The 26,752-nt window shown below is 32.5% G+C and overlaps 1 long non-coding RNA gene and 1 pseudogene across 1 annotated transcript; one reads left to right on the forward strand and one right to left on the reverse strand.

Annotated features, from left to right (window-relative positions):
- Window positions 1–11,472: 11,472 nt before the first annotated feature.
- LOC107845058 lies at window positions 11,473–14,015 on the forward strand. The gene is made up of 2 exons (XR_007045380.1): window positions 11,473–13,589; window positions 13,788–14,015. It is a non-coding gene; the product is annotated as an uncharacterized LOC107845058 (long non-coding RNA).
- An 898-nt stretch (window positions 14,016–14,913) lies between these two features.
- On the reverse strand, window positions 14,914–16,921 carry LOC107844560 (annotated as a pseudogene).
- Between the last annotated feature and the right edge of the window lie 9,831 nt (window positions 16,922–26,752).

The raw sequence follows: 26,752 nt of genomic DNA on the forward strand, positions 1-26,752 counted from the left end.
TGAGAGTCATGACCCGGCTACCTATAGTCAGTACTGGTAGAGGTTTCATAGACAGTTAGTAGAAGTTGATGTAATTGAAATTTCAGTTTTTGTCTGTAAAAGCAGAGTTGTAATCTTGTAAATTCAGTTTCATGCATTTTATTCAGTTGCTTTTGAGTTATACCAGTAGAAGGGTTAGCTTGGGGTCACTTGTGGCCCTAAGCACCGTCTGACGTCTTGGGACCTATTTTTGAGGTGTTACAAAAGAACTCAAGGATATATACTGGGAGGAGAAGTACTAAGGCTGAGAAGGAGGAGGTGGAATACTTATCCATACCATTATGCACTTTTTTTTTTCTTTAGGAATTTTTTCACTATACTTCATGCTAAGCATACATGAGGTCCACCTTTAGCTAAGTATTTTCAGCTTCAAGTAAACTGTACATTTGTAATATGTAGGTGAAAAAATAATTGAGTGATCAGACCTTTGTATATATATATCTTTTTTGGATCATGGTTCCAATACACAGAAATCTTAATCCTTCCAGGTACTTTTATCAAATAACTTCTTCTTGATGAATTTCAAACCCAGATTATGAAAAAATATATATGGTTAAGAAACTCATCAGACTTAGTACAACAATGATGGATTTAGAAATAATAAGGGAACTAGTCGTAGTTTGTTTCTAAGAAAGTTGTTCCCCCAAGAAACAGTTAGTTACACTTGAGAGGTGAGGCCATGATTTGAGATTTGTAAACCTGGTTCAAATGAATAAGGTGGTTAAGACAATGAAGATATTGAAGGAAAGGGACTAGATTTCCCTGAATTGGAGCTAGGGTAATTTTAAGGCTGAGATCCTCTTTATCAAAGTGGTTTGGGATTGAAGGATGTTCAACATTAAAAAAACAAAGGAGGATTCTTGATGATTTTCTTGGAAGAATTGGCTTTTTAAGAATGAATCAGGTTCACCAGTGCTCAAGCTTTACACATATTCTAGAAGTATATGCACTGAAAAGAATAGTACATACCTAACTATAACTAAGGAACCAGGTTCCCATTTTGTGAGCTCCTCTTAAATTTCTTGATGCAATTTGTAAGAAAGCAGGGGTAATATCCACAGATCTTTTAGCCACTGTCAAAGATGTGTCTGAGGTGTGTGCCTGCAACAGTACAAGACTGAGTTATTAGATATATATTATATGTCCAATCAAGCATAAAATTGTCCATTTACTATTCAATTATTAAGAAAGTCAAGATGATGTGTCAATGCTTCTTAATAAGACCAAGCTTTAGAAAAATGAAAACCAGGTTCACAATATGTTAAACCCTTTAATTATCCAATAGTTCCCCCTCCTTTTTGTTCACCATGCATAGTCTAAACAATTATTTCTCCTGTTTCATGTACCTCCATAATGATATGAGGATTACCATTGAGCTATCAATTTGATCATTTCAGAAACTTTTTGGGAACCAGGTTCTGCCAATATTGTCTATTCATATCCTCATAATCAACTCCGGCAATACCAAATCTGTCATTATCAACCTGCTCTTCAAGATCACGATCATTAAGATTGTTATTCACAAGACTATTTTTCTCATCATCTTTCTTCAAAATTAAATAAACCAGGTTCCTGTTGCATAATTTTACCAATTATTGTGAGCGAACCTTCAATATTGAAGTTATAACATTCTAACATTCTTCTTATTTTTTGATCATTTTGAGCATTTCTTCACTGAATTTCATGCTGGAAAAGTTATGAAATAGGACTTCCATGACTCCATCATTTAGAACCAGGTATCAGAATTTGATTTTTAATTTTGTCATGCATCTAAAAGATGCTCAACAAATTATGTTTTAATCCTTTTACCTTTCCAAAGTATACCTTGTAACCTTGAAAATACGTGAGTGAAAGGAAAATTTCTCGCATTTCAATCACGTGTACGAAGCATGTATTTTTCAGATACCATGATTTATCTTTTCCTCTTATCTTTACTTAAAACACTAGTTAAAGATTAGTCTTAGGTACCCAGATTAACTTGGACCCCTTCCTGTGAGTAAAAGAATGAATGAGATATCTTCTAGCCCAAAAAGGCAAATAAGAGGATGGTTTCTTTAGAAAATTTACATGGTAAGGACCTGATTTATTTTTCACGAATCTAGAACGATTTATCTGACAAGAACCAGGTCCTTTTTTTACAAAACTAATATTCTTATAATTTGCCCGAATTTGACCTTGACATTGATTTCTAAGATGGCCTTCCTTTCCACAGTGAGTACAAAATTTTAATCCAGCAGGGTTACCTTGTGAGGACTTGTGTTCTTCAGGTTTAAAACCAATCCTATGTCTAGTGGTGGTTTGACTATCCTGAATATGAGTTAACAGTGTTGAGGACCTGATCCATATTTTATTGTGTTTTAACTCATTTTTAGTTCTTGCAAGATTTTCCTACAGCAACCTATTCCTTTTAGTAATCTCTTGAAGATTTACAGTCAATTTCTTGATGTCATCTTTCAAAGATTATTGAAAAGTGGATGCTTGATTTTTTCCTTTAGAAGAAAAATCCTTTAAAGAATTTTTCAAGGAACAATTTTGTTCATCAAGGCTTTGATAATCCATTCTTAATGATGCATAATCACTCATAAGTTGATTCTTGTTAGAACAAGCAGAATAATAAGCATCAATAAGAACATAAGTCAAATTTTCAAGTTTTCTCTTAGAAAAATTTTTGAGTTTAGGTTTAAGATCAAGAAAACATACCTTAGATTCTCCTTGTTCAATATCACCATCTGATTCTACACTTGTCATGTGTGAAAGTGTAGCCTCCTTGGAACTTTCTTTCTGTTGTTCACCATCTGAATCAGCAATCGCAACAAGTGCTAGAGTATCAACATTATTAGATTCACCATAGCCAATAATGAACAATTTTGTGGCTCTTCGTCTTCAAATTCATCAAAAAAAATTTCCATTTTAGCAAGAACCCTTTTAACAACAACATCAACTTCATGTTTTTTCATCTTTCTATGCAATAGAAGAACCAGGTCCTTCTTTTGTTCCTTCAATTTCTCTTGGTTATCTTTCTTGTGCTCCACTGTCCATAAAGGACAAAATTTTATGAAGTGTTCAGGACTACCACACTTGTGAAACACTTAATGATGATTCATTTTTTCATAATGTCTCAAAACTTGGTTCCTATTTTATAAATTCAGGCTCTTTCTCAACATCTGTTCAAATCTTCTAGTCGTGAGTGCCAAATTCTCAGGTTCAAAATCTACTTTTTCAGTAGCTTTTAGAATCAAATTATTTTTCTTTGTGACCCCAATAATTTCACGTTCTTGATTTTTCTTAAGCTCATATGTTTTTAAGTTTCCGATGAGCTCATCCACGGTTAATGTGTCCAAGTTATGAGCCTCAGAGATAGATTCAACCTTACATTCACATGACTCCGGCAATACACTAAGCAATTTTGGACAACCTTACCATTGGAAATAACTTCACCTAGAGAGTAGATCTCATTAATGATTGGTGTGAACCTGGTATATATCTCCTGAATAGTCTCTCTTTTCTTCATACGAAATAATTCATATTTTCTGTTTAGTACATCAATCTTAGACTTCTTCACTTGAATGGTACCTTCATGAGCTATTTACAAAGTGTCCTAAATTTCCTTTGCAGTGGAACAAGAGGATATCCTATTGTACTCATCGGGGCCAATGCCACATATTAGGATTTTTTTTGGCCTTTGCATTATTTTGAACATTTATCTTGTCATTATCATCAAATTCCAATCTCCCTTTAGGAACCCATGTTTTTCTATCTTCACTAACCTTTATTGGGATTGTTGGACCATCCAATATAATATTCCATAGATCATGATTTTCTCCAATAATGAAGTCCATCATCCTATTCTTCGACCACCCATAATATTGTACATTAAAGAGGGGTGATCGAATTTGCGAAACACCTTCTTAAGATGTTGGTTAGGCAGCCATTTGATCCTTTACAAGGTGTTAGCCTTTAATTAAAAATACCTGCTCTGATACCAACTATTAAAAATAAACTAATCCCACCACACGTATTAGGAACCTGGTCTCAAAACTTGCAGTAATCAGTAAATGGTAAATTAAAGTGCAACATAAATTTACCGTGGAAAACTCCTTGCTCAAGAAAGTAAAAAATCACGACATACACTGTGTAGATTTCACCACCAATCTCCACTAATTTCAAAGAGCTTTGTTCAAGATTACAACCCCGCAATCCTAGAACCTAACTCTTAGCTCATCACTCAATAGTTTACTATAACTATTCAACTTACTATATGAGCACTCCAAGAAGTCAAATCTGCTTCTTGTTACAACGTCTCAAAAACAAAAAGTCAAACCCACTTTTTATTACAACACCCCACGAATAAGAAGTCAAACCCACTTCTTATTACTCATACTCACAATGTTCAATAATAGAAAAGATCACAACACAAAATCTATCTTATTAAAAACTCAAAACTCATCAATTTACTCCAACTGATAGAACTCAACAAAGACTACTAATTTTAGCCTTAAACTTCTCAAACTTCAGCATTCAATAATGCAACTCGAATAGAAACTGTGAACCAGGTTTCTGTTTTGCTGTAATGAAATCTTGCAGTTTTTGCTTTGGTGGCTATTGCTCTCAAGATGATATATTTCGTGGATGTGCAATGAGTGCGGCTCTTAATGATCTCCATGTCATATATATGCTGGACATTTTTCATACCCTAGAATATCACGAACTAGGACTCTTTATCCAAATAAAACATGATTTCCTATAAGAGATTAGGTGATTCCTTTCCTTATAAGAAGATTGTATCATATAAGGAAATTGACTCCTCTTTAGACTCTATTTCTTATTTTTATTTCTTTCCTTCTTTGTTATTTTCTTTCCCTCATTTGTTTATTTTCTTCTTTATTTTGTGGCTCTAATCATCCTTATTTGTACTTGATTTTTTTGTGTATTCACGTCACCTGTTTCGAGACCTGGTACACACCTGTTCTGGGACCTGGTTCACATGATACAACATACAAAAGACAACAAGCAGTAAACTAGATTCTTATTTGTCAATCATCAAAACTACAAACATGTTCTCCAACAAAATATAAAGCATAATTATGAAATGTAACTATAATTTGCATATTTACGAAACATAGCTTCATTTACTATATGAGAAGGGTATCAATTGTACCAACGAAAGAATTATATTCAGACAACAAATATTAGTTGTATCAATTAAAAATATACGGAAGTGTTGTATCCTTGTAGTGTATATTTGCTGCAAAACCCAAACAATAGGTATGTTTTATAATATTTTGAAAACAAGAAAAGAAAAAGGTTACTATGTAGTATTTATTAAAAAAAATGGCTCAAGTTTCAAGAATTGGACAGAAATAATCTTTGGGCCTTTTTAATACCTTTTATAAGTCATTCGTGTAATAAGGCCCAATTATTTATTCGTTTTAGCTAATGAAAAAAGAAAACACTCAACTGCTAAGTACAGTTTTTTTTTGTGTATTATTTTTTAATAGGATTTTTCAATTCTTCTTTAATTTCTTATTTGAAATAGTATTTTTTTTTTACATTATAATTAATTGATCTGAAGTCTGCGGTGATAAAATTAAAGAAAAAGACTAATATTGCTTCGAAATTGGCTAGGAAAGGGATCAAATTTGATCCTAACTTCGTTGTTAATGATGATGATTTTGATGATTTAACAAGTCGTGATGTTCAATTGAAGGATTCAAAAAATGTTCATACACAATGTGTTAGGAAAAAATGTAAAAATACCTAGTAATACATGTGATCGAATGACTCGATCTCAGAGTCATTCACCGCCTGCGGCAAGAAATACATCTCAGAGTAGTACTTCTAATCGAATTATTAGGTCTCAAGATAAAGTATTATGTGATCCATTAATGCAAGAACAAAAAAAATAGCTAAAAAACGAAAAATATAGGCATGAGTGATGAAGTAGATCCTGTTGCTCTTCCCAAAAAATCAAAAAAAAAATCATTTAACCAATGATGAAAATGATTGCAAGTCATCTAAAGGAAAGAAAAATATTGGTGTGAATGATGAAGGAGATCATGTTGTTCCTCCCCAAAAAAAAAAAAGAAATCGATCAAATGATGGAGAAAATGATGTTCAATCATAAAAAGAAAAGTAAAATAATTTTTATTCTTTGAAAGAGAAAAATATTCAAATTACTGATTTTGAGGTACATTGGTTGTTCTTTCTATTTAGGGTTATTAATTATGTATGTAGATATTTTAATTTTTGTGTTGAATTTGTGCATGTTTAGGATATGTGTGTTATTGTTGTATAAAATAAAATGTTCAATTTCAGAGAATGGCCAAGAAACCAAAAAAAAAAAAAAAATTCACCTGAGACATATAGCAAGTGTTCGGCCTGGATTGATTCTGGGACAGAGATCCAAAAACGTTGTTGTTAATAGGCAAAACTCTTTCCTCGGTCCTTCTTAATAAATCCTATATAGATCTAAATATTTGTCACAATACTACCAAAAAGAATAAGTCATACACAATATTTAGTCGGTGTCCTTGCACAGTAACATAAATATCAATGTCGTTTTTACAATTGATTTTCGATGAAAATTTACCTTGATTTTTCATTATATAGCACCAAAAGAGAAGAACTCCACTACTAACTCTGTAAATACATGGCCCTCGATTTATATAAGGCCAGTGTTTTCTTCCAAGTCAAAACGCAACACTAATATAAAGAATTTGGTCATAATGTGCATTAAGATGTATATTTTATTAATGGGCCTTCATGCAACGCAATGTTGACTCAATTGCGCCTAAATTCAGTAGAACTTAACGTTGTATTTGGCAGTATCTGAATCAAAACAATAAAGGAATACAATGTTCTGCCCCTTGCTTGCAGAGAAAAGGTATGAAAATAAATGACTCACTCCAATTAATATGCATAATCTAAATTTCAAAAGGAAAAACGTCCGAATCCAAAATTTTGCCTAAAATTGCTATGAGAAATCCAATTTTTTCGTTCCATACCTTAACATCTTCGTGAAATTGGCGTCATTGTTCAATATAAATAAATATGCTGGAGTTGAAAAGTAAAGCATAAAAAATTATTCACAGTTCATAATGTGAAAGCAAAGTTGGAAACAACCTCCGACCATTGGTACAACTCCGCGATATCATAGAATATCAATACAGAATCTTAACAAAATATCAAAAATAGATACAACGCCCTAAGTCGCATGATCTGAAAATTTTTAGATCAACTTGAAAGAACTAATAATTAAGCAAATCTTGACAACATACCTCTTTGATTAGGGGTGGGCGTTCGGTTGGTTTGGTCTGATTGTTTAATATCGGTTCGGTTTATCGGTTTTCGGATTGACAAAAATGACATCCGTAACCAAACCGAAATAAATTCAGTTTGGTTCGATTTTTACAAATTCGGTTCGATTATTTCGGATTTTTATTTCGGTTTGAAGTATTAAAGTAGTTAGCCTCTTTTTTTCATAACTGAGCATTTAAAATTGATGGATTTTTTTAGAAAAATTATTTTTTTAAAACCTGTTTTTTATTCTCAAATATAAATAACTATAAATAACTCAACATGGATGAAACGAAATGAAATAATGATAAGCTTAACATAATACATAACGTCATTAATCATTACATATAATATAACCTTGCACAAATAGTCTACAAAACAACACAAAACTTATAAAAATAGTGCATGAAACAACATACTTTCTGCATAAATAGTCCATAAAATAGTCCAAAGTCACCAAAATAGCACTAAAACAATCCATGTAATATTATATATATATATAATAAATAAAATATATATATTATTTATTTATAAAATTTTGGTTTTTCGGTTTAACCATTTTTAAAAAAAAAAAAAAAAAAATCGAACCGAAAAATTGAAATTTTAAAATCACAAACCGAATCTGATCCGAAAAATCGAAAAACCAAAATTAAATTTCGGTTTGATTTTTCAATTTTTTCGATTTAAACCAAACTATGCCCACCCCTACTCTTGATACCTCTTGTCTTCATGACCGACAAAATTTGAGAAATAAGCCATTTCAATAATAGATTCCTTATTGAAGCATGTACAATATGCATAATTTAGATGTAGAAGAATGTTTTCTTAAAACCTTGGTTATTCCACATAGTCATAGATGTTTTTTTAAAACAAATAGAGTAAAAGGAGATCAAGCAGTAAGAAACCACAGAAGTAGTAACTATTTTTCTTGTAGATAAAATGGTTTTGCATCAAAAGTATAATTAAAATCTAATCTAATTAAGTGTAAGAAGTTGTATAAGTTTCAAATTTTAAAAATAGATGGAAGTTAGCAGTATATTAGGATTAAAACTCATCTTTATAATTTTAAAATTTGAAATTTTTTTTTTAAAATGGCAACTATAAAAACTCTGCCAAAATTTAAATTTATTTTTAAAATGATAAAATAAATTAAAAAGAGTAGTAACTAATAACTACCCTAATAAAAATTAGTTGTTGACCAATGTTTAATAACCAATAAAAGTGATTGTTTGTAAAAAGAAAAAAAAAATAATGAATATTTTAAATGAAGACACTTGGATGAATAAGATTCTGATACTTGGGCGAATGAGAAGGTTGCATCCTTTGTTATTAATAATATATAGATATAGATATAAATAATAATATACCAAGGATTTCAATTCTACATAAGGTATTTTCTTAATTTGGTGTTAATTCTTTATGCAAGGAAAAACTTTTACTTTAAAACAATCAACACTAATGTACTTAACAATAATAACAACATATTCAGTATAATTTCACCAGTAAAATCTAAAAAGGATAAAATGTACATAAAAATTATTTCTATCTTACCATGAGCTATTTTAGCCCTCAAATCCAACCTTCAAAAGTACCTGAATTTTTTAATTTTATTTTTAAAAAACATTATAACTATTTATTCTTTGATATTTCTGTTCAATAGATGCATCAAAATTAAAGGTTTAATAAAAGTTCAAAATATTTTTTCATCAACCTTCAAAATATTTTTTCATCAACTTATATTATAGTCATTAAACTAAAAGAAATAATATCTTAATCATAAAACATTTGTGTAATTGTGTACTAATAAAAAAATAATAATTTAATACGGTTAAGCAAATATAATAATAGATTCATAATTTTTTTTAAATATTGGCCCACGTATTGCGCGGGTACGAATACTAGTTATAATATCTTCTATGCGGTGTTGTTTGACTGGACATGATATTTTAAGAAAAAATGGAAAGACTTTTGAAATTTGTGTTTAAAATGATTTGCAGATATTTGTGTGACTATGATCATTGAATTAAGGGTGAACGGAGAACTTTAAATTTAGAGTGGTCGTAATTATAGTAAGGTGACAGTCTTTTTTGGGATGGACCAAGAGGAAAGGGTGTCACGTAAAATGGGATGGAGGGAGTATTATAGTTTCAGGTGTAGAAGAAATTCAGAAAATTTAAAGTTGAAATATTGTACCCTTTTACTCTTTTGTAAGTGTAAATATGATGAAAGTTGATGTTATATGAAAATTTTCAATCATAGAATTATGAGTAGAATTGAAAGTAGTGGGCTAAAAAGGGGTGTGTAGTGGGATGATTGGGATCTCTTCACCCTTAGTCAGAGGTTTCAGTTATAAGTCTTCGGTATGGAGACCCCTTAGTCAGAGGTGGATCCAAAAATTGAACTTTGTGCGTTCCATTATAGTTAAAAAAGGGTGTGTAGTGGGATGATAGGGATTTTTCACCCTAAATCAGAGGTCTTGATTACAGGTCTGCGGTATGAAGACCCCTTAGTTTGATGTGGATCCAAAATTTGAACTTTATGCGTTCCTTTATAGTTATTTTGTTGTTGCTACTGTTCTTATTTCTGCATTTCCTTTTCCTAACTGCTTGGATATGCTTTATTTTAAGCCAATCGACTATCAGAAATAGCCTCTCGATGGCTACGAGGCAGGGATAAGGGCTGCGTACACAATACCCTCCCCAGACCCCACTTTTGGAATCGCACTTGTTATGTTGTTGCTGGTCACTTACAGCCTATATATAGATATGTTGATGCATAGTGGAGTCTGATTCTATTCACCGTATAAAGGTTTCATTTTTGCTGCTCTGCGTCAAATCTAAAGGGGAGAAAGCTTTTCTTGTTGATTGTTTGTCTTTCTGTTTCGTAAAGTTTTGTGCGAGTTGGACGGTTTGCAGCAGAGGATAAAATATTAGGACTGGATAGATTTTATTCCTTTCTGATACTTTTATAGGATGGTTTAATTGTTTAGCAACTTCTTGTGGTAGCTTTGCGTATGTTTCATGTTACATTTCCTTTTTCTGTTTGTTTGATAGCATTAAAATTTGGACCTTCTCGAAATGAGAAATTCTTGGTTGTGAGGCTGTGTGAAAAACTGATGGGTGGATTTCATTCTAATAAATACTGAACCGGTGTAGGATTTATCAATTGTAGTTCTGAACTAACTCAGATCATCAAATAGAAAGAAAATGATTATCTAGCCATACTTTGCGTCCATGTGCCCTTTTATCTCGTATTTTTTACTTGTCAAAATGACAATGTTTAGGTAATGTGCAATGTCGATCATGCTACAGTCATGGTAAAAGTAAATGAAGAGTCACAACATCCTTGTTGTGGATCCCTCTCATAGTCTTGGTTGTTTTCGGCAGTCAGAAGTATCAAGTTCGATCCTAATATGTAGTGAAACTTAAAGCTTATCATGCATTAGGTTTAAGACTTCAATCAGCTGTTTCCACTTGCGATTTAAAAGAAGTGTAGACAAATAACTCAATATTTCTGAGGGTTGAAAAAGAAAACTTGTTTGCCATGTCGAGATTTTCTTAAAATTTCCTACCTATGTTGGAGTTTATCATGCTGTTTCTTTTTCGTCATAGTTATACTTTATAAAAATGGATGATGTGTGGAAAATGTGTTATGTTTTTGTTTTTTCTGTGTCAGCATGATCATAATTTGATTCAGAAAGGTAGTAATGAAAGCTTCATTCGTTTTCGTGCAATCGCTTTGAGTTTCCTTTGTTATTTTGGCTGGAAAAAGTATCTCCGCTCACTTTTATTTGGTGTATAACAGTTTGTGCTGCTGTGTTAACATAGGTCATGGGACAGCGGTAAATGCAAACTTCAAAGATAATGCCCGCCGGCATTGTTGCTGGTATCAGGTAACTCAAAATGGAAGCATGCCATACACGTTGTGTTGTTAACTTAGTTGTAGTATTTCATTTATCTGTTCTGTTTCATTCATAAGTATATCAGATTTGTCTGGCGTGTTCTTTCGATACATATTACATATAACATGTGAAGTTGCTTAATCGTGGTCTCCTATGTCTATGGTACTTACCTTAGTCGTAGACTGAACATTAGGTTGCTACGCACAGTGATATCAACTATCCTATGGTACTTACCTTAGTCGTAGACTGAACATTAGGTTGCTACGCTCAGTGATGTCAACTATCCTATGGTACTTACCTTAGTCGTAGACTGAACATTAGGTTCCTACGCACAGTGATGTCAACTATCCTAGAGCGTCATATGTTACGTTTCATTTGGTGTTTCTTTCTTCGTTTTAGGGGGAAACACATCTAAAGTTTGAATTTGTAGTTAAACTATCCAATTAGTATATTAATGTTTTTCATTGACCTCTTGATCCACATAACCTTTTCAATGCAAGTTGACAAGTGTCATCTAGATTAGAAAAATAATTCTCCCGTTTCGTCTATAGCAGATAGTCAGAGAGATACTTTCCCATCTCTACCTACCTATGATTAACATGAGGGACACTGAACTACTTCACAAGGTCACGCGGTTCTTTAGATATTCCTAAGTTGCATGGACACTTCACTTTCGATGCCGCACCCATGTCGGATTCTCCAAAAATACACTACTTTTAGCTAATCTGACACACACACGCTGACATTTCAAAAGTACAATACTTTTAGCTAATTCGACACGCACCCAGTGACATTTCTGAAGAGTCCGAGCAACATAAAGATATTCTAAGGATCATCCATCTATTTTTTTTGTAGGTTGAGAAAATAGTTTATTGGACTCTTTACTTTCTTTTTTTTCTACAAGTGTTTGAACATTGAAGACTTGCTATAACATAAGAAAGACCAAGCAAACATCAGTTCTGAAGTTTGCTTCAAGTAATCATTCAGAATATGTACTAATCGCATATTCTCGAGCTGTTTGAACTATGTATGTTATTATAGTTTTGTAGTAGCTTGAACCATCACCTTCCCCTTTATGCTCTCCTGTGTTGGTACGTGGATTCTCGAGGGCCATAGCTCCCCGTTCTACCCAATCTCCTTCTGATCAAGGCCAGAAAACACTGAAAAAACTTTGACCACGGGTTGCAGTGTCTGTTTTTCATTTTTTTTGGTCTAGTACAGGGAGCCATAGGTTCATAGTCTAGGGAAGAATACTGCCATTTAGAGTTGTCAATACGGGTTGGCCCAGCCCATACGGACTTTGAGTTTAACGGGTCAGACCGGGCTGGCCCATTTAAATGATTGGCCAAAAAACACCAAGCCCACGCTATTACCCTGTAGGCTGCGGGCCTCACGGGTCAGCCCACTTTTTAAAAAATAATATTTTATAATTTAATTTTACACCGTTAATAAACATAAATATTTATCAAACAATGACATATAGTATTAATGTTTGTTAATAAAAAGGGAGTCAGAGCTCGAATCACCAAAGTAGGAAGAAAACGAAGATGTGGCACTACTCAATCGGAAACATCACGGTTGAAAGTCGATGACGCTCTGAGGGAGTAGTGAAGAGGAGGCGGCTAGCTGAACTAAGGAAATTAGGAAAGTGAAGAGTACAATGTACTCTTTATGTTTTAGTGGTAGATATTTAATTATTTTATTATTTATTAGATAGGAAAGTATGAAACGTTCAAATTTCTATTTTCTTTGTTAATGGAACCGGTCAATGGTCATCATTGGACTTGATTGTTTTTTAATTCTTTTATTATTTTTCAGTATTTTATTTTATTTTTAAATTATTTATTATTTGATTAATGGGCCGGCCCACGGGCTAGCCCAACCCACATTCCTCAAGCCCTACGGGCCATGGGTTTATTCGGGCTGGGCTAAAAAGCGTTGTTCTTAAATGGGCTGCAAAAATTGAAGCACACCCCATCAGGTCGGGCCGGGCTGACCCACCGGGCCTTGGCCCATGTTGACGGCTCTACTGCCATTAAATGATCTAATATGATACTCCTTCCGTCCCATTTTATGAGTCGTCATTTGACCGGATACGGAGTTTAAGAAATAATGATGACTTTGTGGTGTTAAATATGTCATGGGGAAAATTAATACTAAAGAGTCGCCAAAAAAGGAAAGAGACATTTTTTAAATGGACTAAAAAGAAAAGTCGGACAAACAAATTGAAATCGGGGGAGTAATTGATTGTCGATTGCACCTAACAGTTTGACCTAGTGGTGAATGTTGTTTGTGCAAGCCTTGGACGGAGCTACCTGGTTGGAGGTAATAGGTATCCGGTGGAAAGATCGAGGTATGCACAAGCTAATCCAGACACCATTATTATCAAAATACGTGTATATGTTAAAGAAAATCACTGTGGCTAACAGTGGTTCGTAGATGCACCAAATTTTCGTGCTTAGTTTCCTTTTCGTTAATGGTTCTTGGTAATCTGTTTGTTCATATCTAGTCAGGAAAATCGATAATGCTGACATGACATCTTCTTTTGCAGTGTGGTAATGACTGGATTTTACCTGTATAAGATTGCCAGGGGTGGAAACCATTTCCCATCTAAAGCCGAGTAATGGCGCATTTCGCTAACCGCGGTTCCAGCTCCAGACCGTGTTTACTGAAAGAGATAGATTCTTATCACGGATTACTGTATACGGCTACACTTGGTTTTATTTTGTTTTTAGACTGAACAACATTGTATCAATGAGTAGAGTTTGAGTTTGTCTTACTCTTAATTTGCATTTTGTCTTTGATTCAGCATTTGAATTTGCAGCTAAGGTGTAATTTCTTGATGTCCAATGAACTTAGCATCACAAAACCTACTTCTTGATCTTGAGTTAAAGCATGTAAAGAAGCAAGGAGATTATCCAATTAGTGAATCTCCCAGAAACACTTGCAAATAAATAGACAAAAGATTGTTACATGAACAATAAGTCACAAATATGTGAACTATTAGAAATCCAGGTTAGGGTTGCATATGATAGACCACAAGGCCACAGCCTGATCCTCTCCGAAATTCGGCACATAGCAGAAGCTTATGCATCAGATTGCTTTTTCTCGCGAATATGTGAAGAATGATATGAGTTTTAGGTTCTTATTCAGGTGATTTCTTTTCATCTTTTCATTTTTCATCTGTTAAACCTATTTAGATTGAGTTACTTGAAACATGTGTAGGTAAAAATGTAGAAACTGATCCGGACACCACTTTCATCGAAAAACAAAGACAGACTGCAGTATCACTTAAAAAAACAATATATGACATATCCAATGTAATTCCACTAGTGAGGCTAGAGTGTACGCTGCTAACCTTGGCCTTGAGAAGGTAGAGAGGATCCCACAAGTGAGTTTAGAGCATACGCTGCCTAACCTCCACCTTGAGATGGTAGAGAGGATCCCACAAGTGAGGCTAGAGCATACACTGCTAACCCTGACCTTGAGAAGGTAGAGAAGATCGACAGACCCTCACTCAAGTATATCACTTGAAGTAGTATATACTGCAACACATAACGTGAGAGAGATCATATACAGTTCCAACTTATCGTTCATCTCAGACTGCTCAGCTATCACACGAAATCATCGAGTTATGAGAGGTAAAAACAACACTTTCCACTAAACACCAAGAGAAATTTGTTTCTCCAATACTATCAACCCTTCACAACTATAATACCAATTTGGCTATGCATATGAAAAAAGGTTCATACAATAACAAAGTATTCCACTGTACGGATTACACAAATAGGGTGACATTCTTTAACATATGCAATAACTGCAAATCAAAAGCTTGTTCAAAGCCAAATATTCTCATATTTGAACCAGGAAAAAGCTGCTGCCCCTACATAGGTTGAGACAGAGGACACACAAGGGAACCAGTATCGACGTTTGCCATCTCTATGTCCATCATGGATCATGGCAAGCCCTTCCTGTTGGATGCGTGAGAGACATATTTGTTAACTCCAACCACAAGAAATCTAGGAAGGATATATATGGAGCCTTGATGGAAAAGAACGAAGGAAAGAAGAAGGAATGTCATTGAAAACTTACCTCTAACAGTGTTTCAAGCGCATCAGTCATGCGACCGGAAGACCAGTTTAGGCGTCTTTGTACCTCATCAACCGTCACAAAACCTTGAGCCTGTAAAGGCACCAGAAAACAATCATACTACATTTCCTCTTTTAGTATATATATGATGATAAAGCACGTTCAGTTTCATATATTAGGCAATGTTTCAAAGTTTAATATGGAGAAGATTTTATTACTGATGGTTTCAGAAGGAAACTGAGATGGAAATTAAGTACTAAGCAATAATGCTCAAACAACAAATTAGGTGGCCAACAGAGTTGAGGACCAAACTTCCGTAATACTACAAGAAGGGGAAAAAGTAAGAATCGAGCTATAATGACAAATTCTGCTGGAAGAAACATAAAGACAAAGGTTGTACCTGGGCCAGCTCTAAAATTTCATTGTGATCCTTATTCAGTTCGGTAGGGACAGATCTAACAAGCTTTCTCTTTCCCATTGTAATCACCTCAAAACCACTGCCTAATACCTGAAAGATGTAATTAGATGTTAGGTTATAGTTCGAGCAACAGTAGCAAAAAATACAAGTCCAAAAGAATCAATGGTTACTACGCGTTCAAGAGAAATGAGCCAAATGACGGACTTTAAATCATGTTTTGGAAAGCTTTGTATTTCTCTTATCTTCCGTCTAACTGAGGAGGGTTGATGGGCAATAATGACCTGCAACATATATGTCCCCGTCTTGGGTGCTTCGAGTGCTAAGGACCCTATAAAAACTAAAGAAAACAGACAGTACTTATCCTGCAGTTCACCATTTTTTGGGTGACAAGTGGTTTTGCAGTACATTTTTTTTTTTCTACTTTATTTTGCCAAATGGAGCAACTAGAAAAATAAAATATCATGTATCCAAGGGTGAGACATGAAGATGCATAAAGCACTAAAATGTGAAATATGCTCTTCAGAGTACAGGAAAAAGAGGATTCGGTATATTTAGCATCAGTTGCTCAATCAATCTTTATTCAGTTACAACCAACTGAAACATAAAAACTTGAGCCAATACCTTCAGCTTGCTTATAGCACACAAGAAGTCATCTTCAGATATAGTATCGCGAACCGCTTTCCGCCTCTGACCAAGCAGTTTACAAAGATCATCCAAGCTTATCAAACCTCCATTGTGGGGTCTAGTACCCCTGCCAAGACAGGTGGCTTCATTTAATTCCAGTTGTTGTAGATTTATCAACAAATGATAATATTTAACTATTATGGATATTCAACAGAAAAAAGACAAGAATTAAGCATGATCAACGCGAAATATCAGACATAAGCCACTAGATAGAATATTGCTCAACGTCTGATTTCATACAGCAATGGGGATTATAACTGTTGAGCTGCAGTTTGCATCTCAAACTGCAGTGTGAAATATTTTCCAAACGTTAATCTCATGCACCGTTAAAATGAAGTCCCTAATCATGCCTTGCAATAACCAAAACTACTGAGGAGATTGATACCAACCAAGTTCATAATAGAAGTCACCAATCCCCAACAGTTCTGCCCAGAAACCTTGTTTGATGCTAGAGGATCTACTCCGACTTTAGCACACATCTCGTGGAACTGTGCCCTGAATGCAGGATTCTTGCGAGTGTCATTCTGCAAAATAGAACAAGGAGTAACCAAATATTTCTTCTTTTACTTTGAACATTTAATTAAACAAGTAAAATCATGTAGATAAATTTCAACCAGAAAAGTACCAAAGAAGCAGAGAGCACAACGGAAACCTATTTTACAACACTCTAGTTAGAAAATAAAAAGGAAAATATCCATCAAGCTCAACCAGCCTGATTGCTGGCCAAACTTTTAAAAATTGCGTATTTGACAATATAATTCCATCTTATCTAATAATACTATCCTCTACAAATGATGGAGCTGAATTGTGATCCCTTTGCTAAGATAACCACATATAAATCCCAAATCGACCATAAATAAGCTGAAAAAATTGTACCTTTTCATGTCTTTTCCAGAATTAACAACAGATGGCCAAGTTAAGATAATTTAGAGACATCTATAACATACTTCCAACAAGCACAACATACATGGGACCATTACTATTCAGGAATTAAACAGTTCTTCCTTTGGCTATATTTTTTTTCCAAATATTTTACAAATTACAAGTACTTCAAATTAGAGCAAATTTATGATTCACGATACTCTTCTTTCTGTAGTTTATCAACACTTAGGTTTTTATTTTTGAAAATTAAAAAACAGATGTGTTATTTCAGGTTGTTTGTAGTATTTTGCCACGGATTTCTTTCCGTTATTTCTTTCTCTATATTGTTTTTTTAACCCCTCCTTGCAGGGTGGCTATATTTTGGTTTAGATCAAAAAAATTAAAAAATTAAATCACAATTTAATTTTGATTTTTTAGTTTTTTAGATTGAATTGGATTTGTAATTTTAAAATTTTGATTTTTCGGTTCGATTTTTGGTTTTAAAAAAAAAAATTGGTTAAACCGAAAAATTGAAATTTTATAAATAAATAAATAATATATATATTTTATTATATATATCTGATATTTAGTAATTCACAATTAACATTTAACAGCAAAGTCGCATACGTCGCAGGCTGTTTATGGATTATTTTAGTGACTTAAATATTTTATGGGTTATTTTGGTGATTTTTGACTGTTTTATAGACTATTTATACAGAAATTATGTTGTTTCATGGACTATTTTTATGAGTTTTGTGTTGTTTTGTAGACTATTTATGCAAGGTTATATTATATGTAATTATTAATGACGTTATGTATTATATTAAGCTTATGATAATTTCACTTTGTATCATCTATATTAAGTTATATATAGTTATTTATATTTGAGAATGAAAAATAGGTTTGAAAAAATATTTTTTCTTAAAAGATTCATCAATTTTAAATGTTCAGTTATGAAAAAAGAGAGGCTAACTATTTTAATATTTCAAACCGAAATAAAAATTTAAAATAACCAAACCGAATTTTTAAAAATCGAACCAAACCAAATTTATTTCGATTTGATTACGGATGTCATTTTTGTCAATTCAAAAATTGATAAATCAAATTGGTATTAAACAATCAGATCGAACTGATCGAACACCTACCCTACCTCCTTGGAAGCCACCACCCCCTTTTACTTCCTTAGTGACTCGAACCGACAACCTTCAAATTCGAAGCAAGGGATGCTTAGTGTCTGAGTACTCCCTCTTGCCATATGATGTTGTGATGATGTCATATTTCACAAAATCAGATGCTTTAATTGTCATACTCCCCACCAGATCATTCAACTAAGGACCGAAAGAACGAACTAAATGGGTTTTAAGTACCTTAAACAATAAAAGGAAAAAAAGGGTCTTTGACACAAATAGCTATCGAATTCACTGTTCACTTTTTCTAGCTAGTGTGTGTAGATTATAAATTGATTATATATAGAGAGATTTTAATCAAAAACACATCTAAATTATTTCTATTTTTTAAATTTTTATACATAAACTATCACGTATTTGAGTTTCTCATCTGAACTATCACCAACTATTTATCAAAGCACACCTTAACTATTAATTATTCACTATTCCTACCTGATTGTTCAAGTATGAAACTCAAACAATTAAAAGTTAAGGCGGATTTTGATAAATAATTGATGATAATTCAGGTAGTAAACTCAAACGCGTGATAGTTCAGGTATGAATTTTTTTTAAAAAAAAGGAATATATTAGATGTTTTTCACCCTTCCCTCTATATTATGAATTTAAGTTTTGTGCACTGTTAGTTTATAAATTTTTATGTAAAAGATTTGGTAGTATACTGACAATGCGCAAAAATTAAAATCCTATATTATATAGTATTGGGTGGGCAGCTATTTAGATTAACTAGTCTAATATATGTGTGTTGCACGTGTATCTCATGTCAATCAATAAAACTATATATAAGAAAAATAAAATTACTAAAAAGTAGGTATTAGAATAAAGAATTAGGTAACAATCTAATGAAAATTTGCATATTAACTAACAATTCAGTCATTGAAAGTTTTAATCTTTACGACTTTTGACTCTCGATCGAGACCCAACCTTAACCGTAAAATCAAGTCCCAATATCCTAATTCCTGACCTGACATGAGACACGAATTTGTATCCTGACCTGTGATTGGACTTACAATCCAATTCCATACCTTTAAACCCAACTCCTGCCTCTCCACCCTAAACCAAACCCAAAGCCCTAGATTCGGGATTCAACTTTTATATGGGACCCGACTCTAGACTCGATTCTGATTTCGAAAGTCGATAATCGACCTCTGACTCCAATCGGGACCCAACTGACCCAACATGATAAAACTTTAATTTTTCTAGCTACTTCATTCATCGACAATATGCTTATTTCGTCCAATTTTTCTATCAGAAATTATATTTTTCTAAAAACTTTCTATTAGAAATTAAATTTTTGATCCAACTTAAAAAATATAAATTTTTCACGACGTATCAATATATACAATACTTTGTAAATTTTGTGTATTGCATACTTAGGGGTATGTTGTTTGATCTATTCATTTTTGTACGTACATATTTAGAGTGAGTGAAAATTTGAATCTTTAGTTCATCTAAGAAAGACTTAATTTAGTTTTAAAAGTTAGACATGGTTAATCTCCTTAACCAATTCATAGATGACATCAAACACACAGATCGATTAAAAGTACCCAACATAAAATATTTCACTTGAATCCTATAAATAATTTATTAATTTAAATATGTCGATTAGAAGTGCCCAACATAAAATATTTCATTTGAATCCTATAAATAATTTATTAATTTAACTCTTTTATTATTTCTTTCTTTTTATCATCTTATTTTTTCCTTCTTAAATTTGGTTATATAAGTGATTCTCTAAAAATTTTAATCATTTTTTTTAAATGTAATATAAAACTTCTTCGACAAAATATAGGTGAGGTTTAAATTCGATGATTTTTATAGTTAAAATTCTTATTTTTTAGTGAAAATTTTAAATTCTTAAAAACCTACACGTAATTTAAATCATACATTAATCATATTATATTAGAAGAAAATTACGCATAAAAGTTACGCCATTACAAAAAATATAATTCATCAAGAACAAAGAATTTACCATTTAATCCTAATTTGTGACCGATATGAGATGGAGAGAATAGTATATGTCTGCATAATTAAAATTACCTTTACATTGTTCATTTGAGAACTTATCTTATGAGCATTTATTATGTCCTCCAATGTATTTTGGCTATTGAATTGGAGTAGGAAATTGTAGAAAAATTTTATCTGAAAAACAGCCAAATTTGCTATCTTCAATAGTAAACTTCAGACACAAGTCATTCCCAACCGCGCATTTTTTCAGTCTTTATCAATGGTGGAGCCAAGATTTTCATTAAAGGATTTAAAATAAGAAGTAAATACGTAAGAAGTTAAGATGATTTAACATCCACTTCATCTATGTAAAATATTTTTAATCATATACTCCATAAATAGTGTAATTTTTCCGACAAAGAGAATACGGATGAAGTCCCTTTACCCTACCAAGCACAGTCCTGCCCTCCACACACAAAAAATATGAATTGTTAGTATAGTAAAATTTTAATATTATCACAAATCATCCAAAGATATTTAGAGACAAAAAATAGTTAAATATGAAATGCGAAATTTTGAAAGCAAGACAAAGTTACCTGCTACAACAACGACTTCAAGTATATGACTTAAAACTCAAAACAATACTAAGCTATAGCACGACAAAGTTACCTGCTACAACAATTTGATGTATATAACTTTAAACAAAACTAAGACAATTCCACCAACTAATACTACTACTACACGAAAAAATTTCTATAACAAACATCATCACTCTCTCTTTTCTCTTTCAATAATTAATGATACCCTCCCTCGCCAATTCCTTTTTCTTTTACTTTCTCAACCATATCACTGCAAACTACAAGAGCTTTAAAAGATATTGAAAAAGGTTAACAACACAATGCTATTAGTTTATTTGCTTCTTGTGATCATCTTAGTGGATGATCATAATTACCATGCTAATGTAGAAAAAAACTCACAAGCTCTCAACGATAAGCCCTAATTTATTTTTAAGAAATTTAATTGACAAAAAAGTTGAAAAGATAAATTGGCAAAAAGTTCGAATCATCTTTCTAAGGGTCTTACCTTTTATTCTTAACTCGGTGCAGCCATATATCTTTTCTAGGAGATTTCACCTCTGATTGAACATTCATCTATAATATACACTTGAAATTAATGAAACTGTTATAGACCTCACCTTCAAAGCTCATCAAAAAAGTAATTATTAAAATATCTCTGCCACCAACATTTCTAAATCAAACAAAAATATAACACAGATATTTATAAGATAAGCCGAGAAATCCATCTAAATGTTTCTATAGAAACTCAAAAGTCACGTTAAAGAAAGACCTGTTAAATTTCTTCACAAAAAATTTTAAATTCATAATTGCAGTTAGTGATAAAAATTGCACCGTATGATTTTATATATATATATATATATATATATATATATATATATATATATATATATATACCTATACAAATTCTCAAAAACTATTAATTCAAGGGTCTTTTTAATTTTAGGGTTCTTTATTTTAATATTTGAGTAAATAAGTGAAAAGATAATTTTGTCTAAAATTAAAATACAAAAAATTTGAATCACTTTTCCGTTAATTATCACACTTAAGAAAGAGGGCGACAAGGTCAGTGGTTTTTCATGATCACCTGAAGTTAAAAGTAGTATAATATCTTCACTTCTAGATAGAGATATCCCACTTTAAAGCAGCGCCTCGAGTTTGAAAGTGTTGAGGAAGGGTGAGCCTATATTCCAATTGTGATGTATTTGTTTAAAACTAAAAAGACAATTGTGTTGTATTTGTTTAAAACTAAGAAGAGGGATTGAAGGTCATACAATCACAATATCAATCATGAATCACCAATCAAACTTCAAAATCAATAACAATAATTTTATAAGTGTGGTTTAAAAAGGATAGGATGTACGCACATCTTACTTCTATCTTTGCATGAAAGTGAAATTGTTTTCAGTAGCCTTGGGTTGACAAAACATAATAGAATAACAGATCAAGCAAGAGGTAAATAGTTGTGCTAGATTTTGGCAAGAAATAAAACAATAGGTTGAGAAATTACCCTAGTGATGTCCCAGTATCGTTCCTGCGAGCAATATTATCACCTATTCGTGATTGCATTCGGTCTCCACATACCGAAGTTTGCAGAGAGACGAAGAAGCGATCGAGATAGTATATTATTTCAAAGTTTGGTCACAATATTACTTAAATAGAATAGTAATTTTTTTTAATTATTTATATAAGGTAAAGTTATAATCAATTTAAAAGTGTCAATTATTATGATTTCTTATTTACATCAAGTAAGGACTTTCATTAATTTTTTTACATATATTTATTTATAGTATTCTTTTCATATCTTTTAGGAGTCATTAATTTCTTTTTATATATATTTAGGAGTCTTTAATTTAATTAAAATTAAAGACATTCTTTTTTTTTTTGAAGTAAAATTCTAATTTATTCAGAAGTGTTTAAAAATTATTAATTTTTTCCTTTTTTATTATTATTTATAGTAGTCTTTCCATCCATAGTTTTTTTTATATTATTATTAATTTTTTTTCCTTTTCAACTTTCTGTCCCCACTAAATATTTGATACCTTTAATTTTAAAGGGACTTTTTCTTTCCTCTATTAACCGGATTTCCCCTTAAATTTTGATGGTTTTAGTTCCTTTTCTAAAGTCACTTCTTACTTCTTGTTTTGGTGTTTTTTTTTTTTAATTCCCCTTTATTAATGTGATTTTTCCTCAAATTAATTTTGATGAATTTTAATACGGAAAGATTTTACTATAAATATATTTAATTAATTTTTAATTCTTAATATTAGAAAAAATAGTGAAAAGACGATTTTGTCTAAAGCAAAAACTTTTAATGAAGGCCAAAAAGTTCAAATCACTTTTCTAAGGGTTTTTACACTTTTAATATACTAATTTAGTATACGTACGTTACACGTGTGTGTCATAAAAATATGTAATGTAAATACTATAAATATTTAAAATTTAGTGTTTGAAATCCACATTTTTGTGTCACGTTAATTTATAAAATTACATTAATAAAATGGTTAAAAAATAGCAATTGTTAGTAAAATAAATGTTACCATTATCTCTAATTTAGATAGTTGTAATATAAGAACACATGGTAGTACTTATCTTAAACGAAATTGGCTAATGATTACGCGAAAAAACTCCCTTAGATCAGAGGCGGATCCAGAATTTTAAACTTATGGTTTCCCAAGGGCTCCTTTCCTGTCACTAAGTTATCCCTTGGTTTAATTATGGGTTCCCACCTATTAATATTTATAACTTTTGGCGATTTTTCTATGTAACTTTAAGCCTTACGGTAGCGGGTGTGGGAGTTATGGGTTCCCACCTATTAATATTTATAACTTTTGGCAATTTTTCTATGTAACTTTAAGCTTTAAGATAGCGGGTGTGGGTTCCTGGGAACCCACACCTTCTACTCTACATCCGCCACTGTCTTAGATTGCGTCTATTATAACACAAATTTCAGATCTTATGATATTTAATATTAAGTTTACCTTTTTTATTTTAGTTTTTCTACATATAACAAATCTTTTACCTATTTATCATTAATGTAAAAATATTAATTTACGTGATTTGCCCAGACAATACACATTTTTGCTTAATCAATCAATTTTGAAAAATTTTAAAACCTATTCCATTAGGTTTCATTAGAACAAAAATCCTACCTATGATAGCTTTCAATTTAAGTCGAACCAATGTATTTCTCTGAAACAACTCTGTAAAATTTAGAATATCTTCTTTCATTATGTTTGGTTGAAACAAAACCCTATACAAAATAAACAACGCATCATGCAATATATATACACAACGATTTAAATGAAATATTAAAAAAAAAAAAAGTTAAAAGTTGAGTGAAAAGCATAAGAGTGAGAAACGTACCTTGAGGTCTTTGATGTTGATGTTTTCTCTATCTATATATAAAGAATTCCAAGGAAAAAATAATACCCTAAATTATACAACTTGTATTTTAGGACTTTTAACACAATTCCAATAAGGAAAACTTTAATAACTAATTTTAGTTGATTTTGAATTCCTAAATATTAAATTTCTAAATATAAAAGGAAGGTAATTAAATGACTAATTTTAAATAAAATTTTATTTGATTTAAAGCCCTAGATATAAGGAAAATAATCATATGTAAATTCCAAAATATAATATTGAAAAATAGTTGTTGAATTGTTTAGTAAGAATTTTTTTGCTTTTTTTCTTAAACGCCTTTTGCCTATTTTTTGCACCAACACACCACTCTTAATATAGGAAATATTTATACCAAATTTTATTTGGATGCTGAAAAAACGTATCCTATTTTTGTTAGAAAAGGTTTTATTTTTAAAAAATTATTGTTAATATTTAGTATCACTAAAATAATAAAAAAATAGTTAAAAGATAATTTTGTCTAAAGAAGAGTCTTTTAATGAAGGATGAAAAGTTCAAATCACTTTTCTAAGGGTCTTCACACTTTTAATATATTAAAGATTCTTGAGAAAAATACCTTGTGTTTGCGAGCAAAATCTTCAAGCTGAGATCAAAAAGTAGCTAGCTACTCTTTCATAAGATCCGTTCTCAATTTCGCTACATTTTCTCCTAACAATCGATATTGATCCATCAACAACAACAAACCTAGTGTATTCCCACATAGTGGGGTCTGGGAGGGTAAGATGTACGCAGTCCATACCACTACCATCGAAGAAGTAGAAAGGTTATTTCCGATAGACCCCCGGCTCAAGACAAGGAATAATAATCAAATCCATAATAAAGCATGGAACAGGATGACATAACATAAATACGACACCCACAAGTAATAGTAACCAAAGAAAAGTAAACAAAAATCGTAATAGAGCATGAAACAAGGTGTCTTAGCAAAAATAATACATCCACCAAGTAATACCCTATACTAGCGACCCAAACTGATACTAGCCTTCTATCCTAATTCGTGTCCTCCAGATCTTTCTATCTAGGGTCATGTTCTCAGTAAGCTATAACTGCTCCATGTCCCGTCTAATCACCTCTTTCCAGTACTTCTTCGCCCTACCCCTACCCCACCTAAAACCATCCAAAGCTAGTCTCTCACACCTACGAACCGGGGTATCCGTGCCTCTCCTCATCACGTGTCCGAACCATCTCAGTCGGACTTCCCGCATCTTGTCTTTCACTGAAGTCACTCCAACCGTCTCCCGGATAGTCTCATTCTAAACTCTATCACCCCTAGTTAGCCCACACATCCAACACAACATCCGCATTTCTGTCACCTTCATTTTTTGAATGTGGGAGTTCTTGACTAGCCAACGCTTCGCTCCATACAACATGGCCGAACGGACTGCCACCCTGTAGAATTTTATTTTAAGCTTGGGCGGCACCTTCTTATCACACAAAACCCCCGATGCGAGCTTCCACTTCATCCATCCTACCCCAATACGGTGTGAGACATCCTCGTCAATCTCACTATTTCCCTGAATCATGGACCCGAGATACTTGAAACTATCCCTCTTACATACCACCTGTGAATCCAACCTTACAACCACCTCGTTCTCCTGCCTACTTGAAACTATCCCTCTTACATACCACCTGTGAATCCAACCTTAGAACCACCTCGTTCTCCTGCCTCACGTCATTAAACTTACATTCCAAATATTCTATCTTGCTCCTACTCAACCTGAACCCTTTGGACTCAAGAGTCTGTCTCCACACCTCTAATTTATCATCCACACCCCTTCGCATCTCATCAATCAAAACTACATCATCTGCAAAAAGCATACACCAAGGCACCTCTTCTTAGATACGCTGCGTCAACACATCCATCATCAAAGCAAACAAAAATGGGCTAACAGTAAATCCCTGATGCAAACCTGTCAAGATAGGAAAATGCTTTGAATCTCCTCCCGCCGTCCTCACTTGGGTGTAGACATTTAAATTTTGTGGACTCTACAAAAAGAGTTCAATTTTGGTTAGAATTCTCTTAGGGCCTACTTTACCCTAAATCTAGCTTGGTGGCTACTCTACCTAAACCCTAAATTACGCCTATATAAAGAGGGCGAATATTCCTTTAAAGAGGCACCTCCAAGATCTCAAATATCCCAGAAATTCATGATATTCATAAATATCGAATATCTCAAAGGTCAAAGGGATCAAAACCCTCTCTTCTTAATTAATCAAATAAATCAAGAAGATCGACAAATCCTCCTTTCATAGAGATAAAATCCAAATATTCTTATATTCGAGAAATACGCCACTAACGGTCCTCGGATTATGGAGAAATTCAAATATTCCTATG

Source organism: Capsicum annuum, chromosome 10 (assembly GCF_002878395.1).
Source record: "Capsicum annuum cultivar UCD-10X-F1 chromosome 10, UCD10Xv1.1, whole genome shotgun sequence".
In the NCBI taxonomy this organism is placed as follows: Eukaryota; Viridiplantae; Streptophyta; class Magnoliopsida; order Solanales; family Solanaceae; genus Capsicum; species Capsicum annuum.